The 15,649-nt window shown below is 42.8% G+C and overlaps 1 pseudogene; it reads right to left on the minus strand.

Moving 5' to 3' along the window:
- Positions 1-312: 312 nt before the first annotated feature.
- Positions 313-15,649, minus strand: part of LOC126203240 (uncharacterized) — a 41,386-nt pseudogene continuing 26,049 nt past the window's right edge.

Below are 15,649 nucleotides of genomic sequence, written 5' to 3' on the forward strand. Positions count from 1 at the left end.
TTCCTGAAGTACGTGCATCTCTTACGAGCAGCTTCAAGGAATTTGTAAAGGTAAGTTAATAGATTATACAAATTTTGTTTTTAATGCGTTTATCAGTTAATAAGCAAAAGTAATAAAAACATTTAGATTTAAAGAATGAGACACAATTAAATGTAAAGATTATTACTTTTAACTATCATAAATCAAGTGATCCAGAAAATGTGAAGAGCCTTGTTCGGTGTTGTCAGAAGTAGAAGTAGAAATAGATATCTATTGGTAGTTGCTTTGCGTCTGTTCACGGGCATGAACATGTTGAGATGAAGGAATCGGTAATTACGACGAGCAACTATAGTAGCTGTTCGTTGAACTTGGTCTAGAATGTTCGAAACAGCCGCTTGCTACTCTGAAAATCGTGTAGGAAAATTCGTTTTTAACAAAAGCAAGCGTTCTTTTGTCGATGGACCGTAGAACGTTCGCTATGTACTCTCCATAGGCGTCAGACTCTTGTCTAGTTTTAGATAAAGCAGATTGTAGTGCATTATTTGCCTCTCCTATAAGAGGATCTTCGTCTCATTTTCTCTGATTTTTTCTAGGTGAAGCAAATACCTTCGTGCGTTTGTTTGGTGTGGGTGGTAGTTTGTTGCCTTGCGTTGTTTGAGGATAGTCATCTTGAATACTAATTTATTCGCAAGTGCTCGCTGTATCTTCGTTTGTAAACATGCCCGCAACCCTCTGTTCTTCCAAATCCTCCTTAAATTTCTCCTAAAACAAAACGACGACAATAGATTGATATAAACAAAAAGCAAGTAAAATAAAAAAATATAAAAATGGATGTAGCAATAGGGGGATATACGATAATAATCGTAAAAAATTGGGAACATGTCAAGTGGATAAGTGAAATGGAAAATATTCGTTATAATGATTATCTACCATTTATTACGCTATATTATTGATTTCAATTATTATTTTTGTCATGATTGTTAGAATGTCCATGATTGCCAATGCTTTTAATAATTACTTATATTTAGGAGTTATTAGTTTCTATTTACTTTTTTGCAGATGCCACAGACACAAGAGGTGTTGCTTGTAGCAGAGGAATATGAGAGAAAATGGAACTTTCCTCATTGCCTCGATGCAAAGGATGGCAAACATTGCGCTTTCCAAAGCCCAGTTAATTTTGGAAGCGATTTTTTTCAATTATAAGACGCTTTTCAGTATTGTTCATTTTGGTCTAGTAGATGCTGCCTATTGTTTTTTGTATGATGATGTCGGCTGCCAAGGTCAAATTTCAGACGGTGCTATTTTTCGAAATACATCTGTCTTCAAGAATATGAGTAATGGCGTCATCGTTTTTCCGGACGATCGTACCCTCCCAGGTAGATAGAAAACAGTATCCTATGTTATTGTCGCAGATAAGGCGTTTCCCCATCAACAATCATATCATGAAGCCGTATAGTGGATAACAACCTCGGAGGTTAATGAAAAGAATTTTTAACCAAAGACCTTCAAGAGCACGGCGGACTGTGGAGAATGCGTTCGGAATACTTTCTTCCGTATTCCGGATAATAAAAAAGCCAATATTACTACAGCCTGAGAAAGCCCAAAGTGTTGTTATGATTTGTACATACCTCCATCATTTCTTGAGAAAAAGGTCTGCTTCCAGACAAATTAATACGCCTGTAGAAGCAGTGGATCATGAGGAGAACTGGCATTTAAAGCCAGGAACTTGGAGGAATGAGATCACTCCTGCTACAATGTTTACACAAATAGCGAACATTCCACGGCGTTCAACGCAAACTGCCCAAGACATTAGAGATGAATTCGCTGCTTATTTCATTTCCGAGTAGGGCAGATTGCCATGGCAAGATGATTACCAATAACTTATTAAAGAATTTTTCTCAGCTACTAGCTACATACGTACTAGTGACTGTCTGACTGCACACATTTCAGCTACCTATATATGTGAAGTTTTACCTTCATGAATTCCTATTTTATTATTTTTTTTCCTCAAATAATATAATATACAGATAAAATACATATAAATTTACATATGCAGAAATATACTGTGTTAGAAAAATAAATGTTATTCATTATTATTTAGTCATTAATAGCTGAGTACCCAGCGTTACCCCGGTATGTATTCCATTCCTGTTAGTCCATTTCCTCCTTTCCCCTCTGTGACGTTCAGAGCTCATTTTGCCACAAACCCTATAATTTTATCACAATTTTTAAATTTGAAAACTATAAGCAATTACTGGGTGTATTCCTAACACAACATCTACATCTACATCTACATACATACTCCGCAAGCCACCTGATGGTGTGTGGCGGAGGGTACCTTGAGTACCTCTATCGGTTCTCTCTACTATTCCAGTCTCGTATTGTTCGTGGAAAGAAGGATAGTCGGTATGCCTCTGTGTGGGCTCTAATCTCTCTGATTTTATCCTCATGGTCTCTTCGCGAGATATACGTAGGAGGGAGCAATATACTGCTTGACTCTTCGGTGAAGGTATGTTCTCGAAACTTTGACAAAAGCCCGTACCGAGCTACTGAGCGTCTCTCCTGCAGAGTCTTCCACTGGAGTTTATCTATCATCTCCGTAACGCTTTCGCGATTACTAAATGATCCTGTAACGAAGCGCGCTGCTCTCCGTTGGATCTTCTCTATATATTCTATCAACCCTATCTGGTACGGATCCCACACTGCTGAGCAGTATTCAAGCAGTGGGCGAACAAGCGTACTGTAACCTACTTCCTTTGTTTTCGAATTGCATTTCCTTAGGATTCTTCCAATGAATCTCAGTCTGGCATCTGCTTTACCGATGATCAACATTATATGATCATTCCATTTTCAATCACTCCTAATGCGTACTCCCAGATAATTTATGGTATTAACTGCATCCAGTTGCTGACCTGCTATTTTGTAGCTAAATGATAAAGGATCTATCTCTCTGTGTATTCGCAGCACATTACACTTGTCTACATTGAGATTCAATTGCCATTCCCTGCACCATGCGTCAATTCGCTGCAGATCCTGCTGCATTTCAGTACAATTTTCCATTGTTACAACCACTCGATACACCACAGCATCATCTGCAAAAAGCCTCAGTGAACTTCCGATGTCATCCACCAGGTCATTTATGTATATTGTGAATAGCAACGGTCCTATGACACTCCCCTGCGGCACACCTGAAATCACTCTTACTTCGGAAGACTTCTCTCCATTGAGAATGACATGCTGCGTCCTGTTATCTAGAATGATAGTAAGCTAAAATAAATATGAAAAAATCTTAAGATAAGATATGATACGATTAATAGTATATAAGGGAAGAACACAACAAAATTTAAAAATAACAAATGAGCACGGACCGAAATGTAAGCTGAGAAAGACAAAAAGTTAAGTAGCCCTGGAGACAGAACCCAAAAGGGACCGAATCCCATTAAGTTTGTTAATAGGTTTTTTATACATTTCCAAAAATAAATATTTTTTACTTACATCTGTGTTGATTGTCTTCCGTGGCTGATATTTGCAGCGCAGAAATTTAAACGCTTTAAAAGCGAACCAGTTTGGAGCCTTCACTTCCTCAACCCCAGCACCGGACTTCCAGGCTCATTTTTCTTCTGGTGGACTTTTCTGTAAGTGGCTAATAAGCTGGTATTTTTTTTTAATTCGGCCCCATCCACACGGAGTACTGTCGCGATGGACTCCCACGCTTCACTTTTTTTAATTTTACTTTATATTAGGAGTTTGTTCCATCCGACAGCACAGGATATTGTTCCTAAGTATTTATGAGTGCAATGGCAAAATCGTCAATCGACTCCATTTAAAAAAAAACCGATGTCCACAACACAGAAAAAGAATAATACCAAGACCAAACTGAACGACTGCAGCAAGCCAACTGGTCAATGCTTGTTGCCGTCCACACCACTCGCGCATCCCTTTGATGTACCGACAAGAGCCTGAGCCAGACAAGCCAAATGCTGGGGCGGCTCACAAGCCTGTTTATATTGGGAGTTTGTTCCATCCGACAGCACAGGATATTGTTCCTAAGTATTTATGAGTGCAATGGCAAAATCGTCAGTCCACTCCATTTTAAAAGAAAAACCGATGTTCACAATACAGAAAAAGAATAATTCCAAGACCAAACTGAACGAGTGCAGCGAGCCAAATGGTCAATCCTTGTTGCCGTCCACACCATTCGCGCATCCGTTTGATGTACCGACAAGAGCCTGAGCCAGACAAGCCATATGCTCGGGCGGCTCGCAAGCCTGTTTCGCAGCGAGCCCTGGGATCCTACCTCCGTCCACATTACTCGTAAGGCTTGCAGGTCTCACAATAAAGGCTACGTGCAAATTGAGACGCGTATAGCGCGTCTGGCGCGGCGCAGCGCGCGTTTTGATAACTTTCACAGGTTCAAATGGGAAAGCGCAAGATGCAACGCGACGCGACTGGGACGCGACACGCTTCCTGTGCTAGGTCGCGTGGCGTTCCAGTTGCGGCACAGTTACTCGCGCCTCGCGTCCCGCGAGCAAAGAGGAAGGGGTGAGGTGGGAGCGGGAATGCAGTCCCGCCATACACTCACTTCGGCATGGCGCATATGGGCAGCGGAAGTACTGCCCATCCGAATAATCAGCCTTACGGTATACTGAGTTTTATTATCACTAATTAGTGTTCCGTTTTTCACCGTTTAAGCGATCCATATCTGTTCGTTAGTCCATAATAGCTTTCAGTTACATGTATCTCTATACTTTTTTGTTTTGTTTATTCTTTTGTCAGGAACAATGCACTGTTCAATAACTGGTAAAAAGCGACCAAAATATGAAGTACATAAGTTTCACTATCGTTACTTGGATATGGATGTACACTCCTGGAAATTGAAATGAGAACACCGTGGATTCATTGTCCCAGGAAGGGGAAACTTTATTGACACATTCCTGGGGTCAGATACATCACATGATCACACTGACAAAACCACAGACACATAGACACAGGCAACAGAGCATGCACAATGTCGGCACTAGTACAGTGTATATCCACCTTTCGCAGCAATGCAGGCTGCTATTCTCCCATGGAGACGATCGTAGAGATGCTGGATGTAGTCCTGTGGAACGGCTTGCCATGCCATTTCCACCTGGCGCCTCAGTTGGACCAGCGTTCGTGCTGGACGTGCAGACAGCGTGAGACGACGCTTCATCCAGTCCCAAACATGCTCAATGGGGGACAGATCCGGAGATCTTGCTGGCCAGGGTAGTTGACTTACACCTTCTAGAGCACGTTGGGTGGCACGGGATACATGCGGACGTGCATTGTCCTGTTGGAACAGCAAGTTCCCTTGCCGGTCTAGGAATGGTAGAACGATGGGTTCGATGACGGTTTGCATGTACCGTGCACTATTCAGTGTCCCCTCGACGATCACCAGTGGTGTACGGCCAGTGTAGGAGATCGCTCCCCACACCATGATGCCGGGTGTTGGCCCTGTGTGCCTCGGTCGTATGCAGTCCTGATTGTGGCGCTCACCTGCACGGCGCCAAACACGCATACGACCATCATTGGCACCAAGGCAGAAGCGACTCTCATCGCCGAAGACGACACGTCTCCATTCGTCCCTCCATTCACGCCTGTCGCGACACCACTGGAGGCGGGCTGCACGATGTTGGGGCGTGAGCGGAAGACGGCCTAACGGTGTGCGGGACCGTAGCCCAGCTTCATGGAGACGGTTGCGAATGGTCCTCGCCGATACCCCAGGAGCAACAGTGTCCCTAATTTGCTGGGAAGTGGCGGTGCGGTCCCCTACGGCACTGCGTAGGATCCTACGGTCTTGGCGTGCATCCGTGCGTCGCTGCGGTCCGGTCCCAGGTCGACGGGCACGTGCACCTTCCGCCGACCACTGGCGACAACATCGATGTACTGTGGAGACCTCACGCCCCACGTGTTGAGCAATTCGGTGGTACGTCCACCCGGTCTCCCGCATGCCCACTATACGGCCTCGCTCAAAGTCCGTCAACTGCACATACGGTCCACGTCCACGCTGTCGCGGCATGCTACCAGTGTTAAAGACTGCGATGGAGCTCCGTATGCCACGGCAAACTGGCTGACACTGACGGCGGCGGTGCACAAATGCTGCGCAGCTAGCGCCATTCGACGGCCAACACCGCGGTTCCTGGTGTGTCTGCTGTGCCGTGCGTGTGATCATTGCTTGTACAGCCCTCTCGCAGTGTCCGGAGCAAGTATGGTGGGTCTGACACACCGGTGTCAATGTGTTCTTTTTTCCATTTCCAGGAGTGTATATGTGGATATCACTTTCCCACTGCAAGCTAGAAATGTCGAAAAGCCCTCACAAATAACAATGTTTTAATTTGTTCGCCTTGACGAGAAAAAGTATTTCAATGGTTGCATACACATTATCAGCACTAAAAACCAAGGAGTGTGGTGATTACATATATTTAATTTGTTGAAATGTATTGTTGTGCGATAGATCAATTGTTTATTTTTCTCAAAATTCAAACGGCTCTGAGCACTATGGGACTTAACATCTGAGGTCATCAGTCCCCTAGAACTTAGAACTACTTAAACCTAACTAGCCTAAGGACATCACACACATCCACGCCCGCGGCAGGATTCGAACGCGCGACCGTAGCGTCGCGCGGTTCCAGACTGAAGCGCCTACAACCGCTCGGCCACACCGGCTGGCTACATGCCAGTCACTCAGTGTTAAAAATATGATGAGTTACGGGGATTCAACAAAAATTCCAACAGAATTGGCAATTTATTTTGTGTGAATTGTTAACCTTTTGTCATTCGACGAAGCATCACCATTAATGAGTAAAGGTCACATTTCTCTAGTTGACAGGTTTAATTGCACGTCCTTTGCCAAAACACAGTGTATTTTGCACAAACTCATCTCACAACAGATATTGAGATAGAATTCTGGAACACAGTGCCTCAAAAATGGCTCTGAGCACTATGGGACTCAACTGCTGAGGTCATTAGTCCCCTAGAACTTAGAACTAGTTAAACCTAACTAACCTAAGGACATCACACACATCCATGCCCGAGGCAGGATTCGAACCTGCGACCGTAGCGGTCTCGCGGTTCCAGACTGCAGCGCCAGAACCGCGCGGCCACTTCGGCCAGCCACAGTGCCTCATTAAGCAAGTAATTGGCAATCACAGAGTTCAATAGCTTACGAAAAACCTCATAGTGTCAGTGGGCGGTAACACAAGAGAAGAAATTTTATGTTTATTTTCATACTAGCAAACTCTTGTTTCACTAGCTGTTCCTATCTCTTATAAAATTACAGTCACTGGGGTGAAAAAAATAAAAAAGGAAATATAACTACTGATATATCGCCATACACAAGAAAGTTCCGTGTGTTTACGAATCGGCAAAATACTCTCCTCCTTGTGTGCTATCATTCGCCAAAATCTCTTTTCGATGTCTCGAGCGGTTTAGTATATACAGGGTGTTTCAAAAATGACCGGTATATTTGAAACGGCAATGAAAACTAAACGAGCAGCGATAGAAATACACCGTTTGTTGCAATATGCTTGGGACAACAGTACATTTTCAGGCGGACAAACTTTCGAAATTACAGTAGTTACAATTTTCAACAACAGATGGCGCTGCAAGTGATGTGAAAGATATAGAAGACAACGCAGTGTGTGGGTGCGCCATTCTGTACGTCGTCTTTCTGCTGTAAGCGTGTGCTGTTCACAACGTGCAAGTGTGCTGTACTGTAACGACTATAACGGCTTCTGATACCAAATGTAGCAGTTGTGTTACTAAATATGACACTTCTGTCACTAAATGTATCTGGGTTTTCTCTTTTGATGCAAGTCAATTGTCAGGATGAGCATTCTAAAGCATTCTGTCAGGGTGAAAATATTAAATAAATTAACTTTTCTCTCTTAACAACATGTGGGCAGGGTGGGTTCTTCCTTGGCTCGGGTATGAGGTCGAATGAAACATCATTTTTACATAAGATAATTTTTATTGAAGATTTCTACAACTGTATCTTACGGAATGTTCTGGTTCGGAGAGCGGCAGCTGTGTCGTTTGTGAAGTCCTGCTGCGGCAGCGGCAGCGGCGGCGGCGGCGGCGGCGTCTGATTACGCGTAGCGGTGTGTATCTCGTGTCGCTGTCTCGCTCAGTTGACTGGAGAAGCGCAGCGCGAGGTGGCCCGTTTAATTATTGCGAGCGAAATCGTGCATCGGATGATACCTTGGGTGTCGCGTCCCAGTGTTTCTCTTCTCTAAGCGGCCGCGTGTGTTCTGCGTCGGCCAGCGGAGCGGCGCGGCGGGGGAAGGCCAGTGTGGCGGACTCGAACCACGGACTCCTGCTTGCCAGTCTTCGGCTGTCAGGTCTTCATCCCAGCTCACAGGTGACTACTGACGTGAGGCCGTCTCCTTCCCGTCCTCACGAGTCACCCGGGTACGTAAAAATCAGACTTCAAATACCTTTTAACTTCTGTCTTCTGGCGCTGCGGCTACTGCTTGCTATTCCTCTTCTTACATGACGGTCTTCAGCACCGAAACTGACTGAAAACTACTGCTACTCTTCTTTTCTTCCTTCGTCTCTCGTCTTCGTCTTCGTCTCCGCCTCCGTCTCCGTCTTCATCTGACTTCATCTGCCTCTGCCTGGCCCACTGCGTCTCGCGTATTTATTCACTTCAGTTTACTGGAGGTGAACGACATCACGGTCATTGCCTCGTCTGTCACGTTGAAAAGCTTCTCGAAGAATCTTCTTAACGTCGGTCGTTGGCTCTTGGAATGTAGGTGAGGGCTTTTGATCCCATGTGACGACTGAGAAACACGTGAGCCGGTCATTGCCTCTTCTGTCACGTTGAATGGCTTCTCGAAGAATCTTCTTTACGTCGGTCATTGGCTCTTGGGATGTAGGCGAGGGCCTTTGCTCACATACGACAACTGAGAAACACGTGAGCCGGTCGGGCGATGCCCTGACGGCTGAATCGACAGCGCCCGCTTATGTGGAAGTTGCTGACTTCACGGTCATTGTGTCCTCTGTTCCGCCGTTCGGCCCGCTGTTTGCGAGTATGTAACTCTCTAAACTAAACCAAGTTTTTCATTTATATTCTAATTTCTAGTTCACTTAGATTTCACTAATTTATTTACTTAAGTAGCACTCAACATTCCTCCACCCTTCGGAGAAATTCGCCCTCGAATTTACCACTCAACATTCCTCCACCCTTCACACGGCAAAAGCACTAACATAAGCAATGAAAACTCTCGACTTAGAAGATTACACACGCTTCACATTAAATATGTTGATAAACACTTTATCACTTTACAAAAGCACTGTACGCTCATAAATCACATAGTTCACACATAAATGGTTGTAATAAGTGTAACAAATCCTTATGACAATGAATGAACAAAAATAGATTATTCACTTAGAAAGTAACATAGCAACACCTGTTTAATCAACCCTATATGAATGCAAGAATATTTATTCTACAGTATTGTTTACTTTAACATAAGACTTTTTAGTAAAGAATGAAGTACAATAAACAAAATTAATACACTAATGCCCAAAAGTAACTACTGAAGTACACCAGTTAAGAGTGTGGCATCCAGTTAACAGGGATTTGATGAAGTGGTATATTATTATTTGGCTTATTTTTTCGTCTTAAATAAAAGAAAACTGTACAAAGTAGAAACACCAACACAAAGGTTCCAGATATACCCGTTCCTAGCATTATAATTTTAGTTTTGTGTTCACCTTTTAATTTTAAAACATGTTGCATCATAACATTGGCATCAATTTTGCCTTGCTGTGAGTTTATGAACATATCTAATGACTTCAGAAGGGAACTGTCAAGGGAGTCATTGAGGTAGGACAGGTTTTGTGTAGGAAATGCTTGCATGGCGTTTTCTGAAAAAAGCAAACAACATGGTTATGAACCTACCAACCTAGTAAAAACGAAAACAAAGAAAAGAAGGAATACATTGTTAACTACAAGATCTTCATGTTTCTACGTTCAAATTTTCTTTCTTAAAAAATAAACCATTATAATTTATTAATTATTTACATTTTTATACTATCCACTGTCTACTGAGATTCCACTAGGACATTCGCACTCTTGGTCGAAGATTGTATGGTGCCATGTCTGTATGTTGTGCTGGCGTGGCCACTCTTTTTCCTTTACGGGGACTTCCTCCACCCTTCGGAAAAGCAGACACTATTGTTGAAGGAATTACATCTGGAGCGCCCTTGAAAGGTTTTAAACGACTTGCATGGACAATGGTAGTTCGGGTGGGCAGTTGCAATTTAACGTTGACTGGTGACGTGATCTCAATAATTTGATAGGGACCTCTGTAGTTTGTTACAAATTTCTTCGTTTTTCCTCTCGCAATATAAGGTGTTGAAAGCATAACCCACTGACCGATTTTGTAATTTGGATATTTAGCTTGGGTATTACCTAATCTTTCCTGTCGTTCCAAAGCCTTTGTATTAGATTTTTGAACCTTTTTCCATACATCCTTCATCATTCGACTGAAATCTCTTACTGTTTCTCCGACTTTTCCGTTTTTCTGCCTGATTACATCAAAAGGGGACGGCATTTTTCTCCCATAGACCACTTCATAAGGTGACATGCCAGTTGCTTCATGCGTTTTAGCGTTGTATACCGACACGATTATTGGTAAATACGTATCCCAATTGGAATGTTGTTCGTTAATATAATAACTAAGCATCTTGCCAATTGTCCGATGAACTCTTTCTGTGCGCCCGTTGCACTGAGGGTGTAACGGAGTTGTGCGTAATTTACGTATTTTTAGTAAGTGGCAAAGCTGTTTCATTAGTTCAGACATAAAATTAGATCCCTGATCTGTGATAATAGCTTCAGGTACGCCAAATTTAAGTATCCAGTTGTTAACTAAAGCTTGGGCAACTGTATTTGCTTGCTGATCTGGGAGACTCACCATAGCTAGATAGCGTGAAAAGTGATCTATAATTGTAAGGACATACTTATTACCAGCCGGTGTTCTATGATATGGCCCGTAGAGATCTAGTCCACAGATTTGAAATGGACTTGAAGCCTCGGGGAGCCTCTGTAAGGGTATTTTTGAACGAGAAAGTTCAGCTCGTTGTGCGCACGCAATGCAATTACGAACGTACTGCGCAACATCCTGCTTTCTGGTTTGCCACCAAAATCGCTCTGCTACACGTCTTTCGGTTGTCCGCTGTCCACCGTGTCCTGCAAGGATATGATCGTGGGCCTCTGCCATTATTTCTTGTCTAAGGTGTTGGGGAACAACAATTCGCGGTCCAAGTTTTGTTTTACGGCATAATACACCATCTTCAAAGCAAAATTGTTTTTGAGTTGCGTATTTTTTGCATTCTGTATCCTCATCTTGTGCCTTTCTCCAGTCCTCAGTATCTCGGCCTGTTGCTTCCAAAAGTGCTATTTTCCGACTTAGACAATCTGCATTTGTGTGTTTTTTGCCTGGTTTATGGATAACTTCGAAATCCATTTCGGAAAGACATAGGGCCCAACGCGTGAGACGACTAGATGGATCCTTTAATCCAAGCAACCATTTTAAAGCTGCGTGGTCTGTAATGACCTTGAATTTCCTACCATACAAGTAGCATTTAAAGTATTTGATACCATAAATAACACTTAACAATTCTTTCTCCGTTGTGGAATAATTTCTTTCTGCCGTTGTTAGTTGTCTCGAAGCGTAGGCTATGGGGTGTTCCGCGCCATTAATATTCTGACTCAAAACAACTCCTACTGAATGACCACTTGCGTCACAGGATAAAATAAATTCTTTATTATAATCTGGGTAGGCTAATACTGGACTGTATGTTAACTTATCTTTAAGGGTTTGAAATGCTGATTCACAATCTTCAGACCAATGAAATTTTGCACCCTTTTTCAATAATTGGGTTAAGGGTCGGGCAATTTCAGCAAAATTTTTAACATATTTTCGGTAATACGATGCGAGACCAATGAAACTTTGCACTTCCTTAACGCGTTGTGGTGTTGGGAAGTCCTTAACTGCCGAAATTAATCGAGGATCCGTTTTAATTCCTTTTTCACTAATGACATGCCCTAGGTATGTAACCTCTGTCAATGCAAAAGTACATTTTTCCATATTTAATGTTAATTTAGCTTTTCTAAGTCTCTGAAAAACATTACGCAGACGCACAGCATGTTCATTAATGTCTTTGGAGAATACAATAATATCGTCTAGATATACACAACATTGCTGAGTTTTGAGACCTCGCAATACTCCATCGAGTAGTCTCTGAAAAGTTGCTGGTGCATTTTTCAAACCGAAAGGCATTCTTTTAAATTGCCAATGGCCTCCAGGGGTAGAAAATGCTGTTTTATGCCTATCTTCAGGAGCAACTTCCAATTGATGATATCCGCTACGTAGATCGATTGTTGAAAAGTATTTACTGTTACCCAAACTGTCAATGATATCTGTAATGTTTGGAAGAGGATAAACATCTGAGATAGTTTGTTTGTTAAGGTGTCTGTAGTCACAACAAAATCTATATCGTTTCGTACCGTCGGGAGACTTCTTTGGAATAATTACGATATTTGAATTATAAGGCGAATCAGAATATTCTATAATTCCATCTTTTAGATGCTGTTCTATAAATTCATCCAGTACTGGCTGTAAGTGATGCGCAACTCTATAAGGCTTCCTATAAACTGGGGGGCTATTTCCTGTTGGGATCCTATGCTGTGTGATATCTGTTGCTGGCAGTGGACCTTCTGCATTAAATAAATCTTGAAACTCAACTAAAACTGCTTCTATCGTGTCTCTATCATTTCCTTTCAAATGCTCAATCTTCTGGCGTAATGCGGTTTTATAGGCGTCTGGTTTCTGACCATCGTTAATATCTGACCAAATGAAATCTTCTTCTTCAAAAGTACTGACTGTAGCTACTAATATTCCCTTATGCAACTCTTTGTCCTCCACTCCGAAATTGTCAATATGTACCGGTACTTTTCTTTCTCCCTCAACGTCTTGAACCCGTACAACACTTCTACGTACAAAACAATGTGATACATCTAATTCCTCATTTTCCTCTAAAGGCTCTATTAGACACACTGTATCTGTAGGTACTTCGGGGTCAACGGTCATCCAGAAAAGTTTTCCTGAGCCAGATGGTATCTGATCCCGCGAATCAACCTTCAAGGACGTTGCACGCAGTGTAGTTGATTTCGCCTTCCGGTTAGGGAAATCTTGCGGCAGAGGGCCCTTTGCAGCGGTGTCACCTAGCTGAAACACTATTCCGCTAAGTTCTACAGTTTGCTGTCTGAGGACGATTTTAGCGTGATGTTTATTCAGGAAATCCAGTCCTAGGATCGCGTCGTACCCGTCAGTTACCTTTGTTACCACTTCTACATCTTCCTGAAATTGTACACCGTGAATATAGAAAATCAGTGATGTACATCCTAATGACTTCACCGTACCTCCTCCTACTCCACTCAATCTATACCGTGGAGGGTCATATTTCTATTCTCCAATACATTTATTACTCACTATTGATACGTTTGCGCCTGTATCCACTAGTATCCTTGCCTCTTTATCCTGTATGGTAGCAGATAACCAGCATTCCGCCTTCACATTCGCCTTAATGGCATGAAATTTTATTGGGAACGCCTGGCGGCGGCTCCGACATTCCCTTTGGAGTTTAACTGATTTCTATTTCCAAACACTTTCTTAGACCTGCATTCCTTGAATGTGTGACCTATTCTTTGACAATTAGTGCATTGAGGTTGTCTGCAGTTTTTTGCTATATGTCCCTGTCGATCGCACCTAAAACATCGTACTCTTGCTGAAAATACATTTCGCTTCTCCTTGTATCTGGTTGCAATGTCAATTTCTTCAAAAGCCGTCGCCACAGATACAGCTTCTGCTAAATTTTTTGGAAACTCTGCCCTGACACGACGGGACGTTTCAGGAGGCAACCCACGTAAAAATGTATCCAGAGCTCTATTTTCTGCCTCTTGTAAAATAACTTTATTTGCTTCATCACTACTTGTCAACTGATAGGTGTTAATATTAACTTTTCTAATCCTATCTACAAAGCTTTCTAACGACTCGTTTTGCCTCTGAGTGATAGTGTTTAATTTTTCCCTATAAAATCTACAACTGTTCTGTTTTTGAAAACGTTTAAGCAATCCTTTCTTCAATTCTTCAAATGTTGGGGCATTCCGTAATTCTTCATGGTATAATACGTGTGCTTTAGCCTCTCCTAGCAATCTTAACTTTGTCATTTGTAAGAGCTGTTCATCTGACCATGATCCTAACTTTGCAGCTGCTACTAAATCATCAAAAAAGGCTGTTATGTCTTCGCCTGGTTTACCTGAAAAAGGAGTTACTAAGGCTGCTGCTGAGGAATCTAGGGTGGGAGGGATTGAACTGGCTTGCCTAACCTCACTCAACTGTTTAAATAATGCATTATTATCACTTTTAAGCTGTGCTATTTGATTAACTAAGCTCTGAATAGCTTCATCAGTAGAAACCGCTTGTGGTGCTGACTCTGACTTTGTACGATTTCGTGCCATCATTTTGCAAACTATTAGTTACACAATCTTACCACACTGAATAAAAAAATGTTTAAATATTTTCGACAAACCCTTAAAATCATGAGAGAAAATACACTTCTAAATAAAGAAAATATTACGACTGCTATGCAAACTTCTATCCTTTCACACATTAAACAATACTAACTGTAGACCTTTAGTGACTGTCATTCACACCTCATGTTGAGCCAAGGGTTTTTTCTCTGACACCAAATGTAACGACTATAACGGCTTCTGATACCAAATGTAGCAGTTGTGTTACTAAATATGACACTTCTGTCACTAAATGTATCTGGGTTTTCTCTTTTGATGCAAGTCAATTGTCAGGATGAGCATTCTAAAGCATTCTGTCAGGGTGAAAATATTAAATAAATTAACTTTTCTCTCTTAACAACATGTGGGCAGGGTGGGTTCTTCCTTGGCTCGGGTATGAGGTCGAATGAAACATCATTTTTACATAAGATAATTTTTATTGAAGATTTCTACAACTGTATCTTACGGAATGTTCTGGTTCGGAGAGCGGCAGCTGTGTCGTTTGTGAAGTCCTGCTGCGGCAGCGGCAGCGGCGGCGGCGGCGGCGGCGTCTGATTACGCGTAGCGGTGTGTATCTCGTGTCGCTGTCTCGCTCAGTTGACTGGAGAAGCGCAGCGCGAGGTGGCCCGTTTAATTATTGCGAGCGAAATCGTGCATCGGATGATACCTTGGGTGTCGCGTCCCAGTGTTTCTCTTCTCTAAGCGGCCGCGTGTGTTCTGCGTCGGCCAGCGGAGCGGCGCGGCGGGGGAAGGCCAGTGTGGCGGACTCGAACCACGGACTCCTGCTTGCCAGTCTTCGGCTGTCAGGTCTTCATCCCAGCTCACAGGTGACTACTGACGTGAGGCCGTCTCCTTCCCGTCCTCACGAGTCACTCGGATACGTAAAAATCAGACTTCAAATACCTTTTAACTTCTGTCTTCTGGCGCTGCGGCTACTGCTTGCTATTCCTCTTCTTACATGACGGTCTTCAGCACCGAAACTGACTGAAAACTACTGCTACTCTTCTTTTCTTCCTTCGTCTCTCGTCTTCGTCTTCGTCTCCGCCTCCGTCTCCGTCTTCATCTGACTTC

This window comes from Schistocerca nitens, chromosome 1, assembly GCF_023898315.1.
Source record: "Schistocerca nitens isolate TAMUIC-IGC-003100 chromosome 1, iqSchNite1.1, whole genome shotgun sequence".
In the NCBI taxonomy this organism is placed as follows: Eukaryota; Metazoa; Arthropoda; class Insecta; order Orthoptera; family Acrididae; genus Schistocerca; species Schistocerca nitens.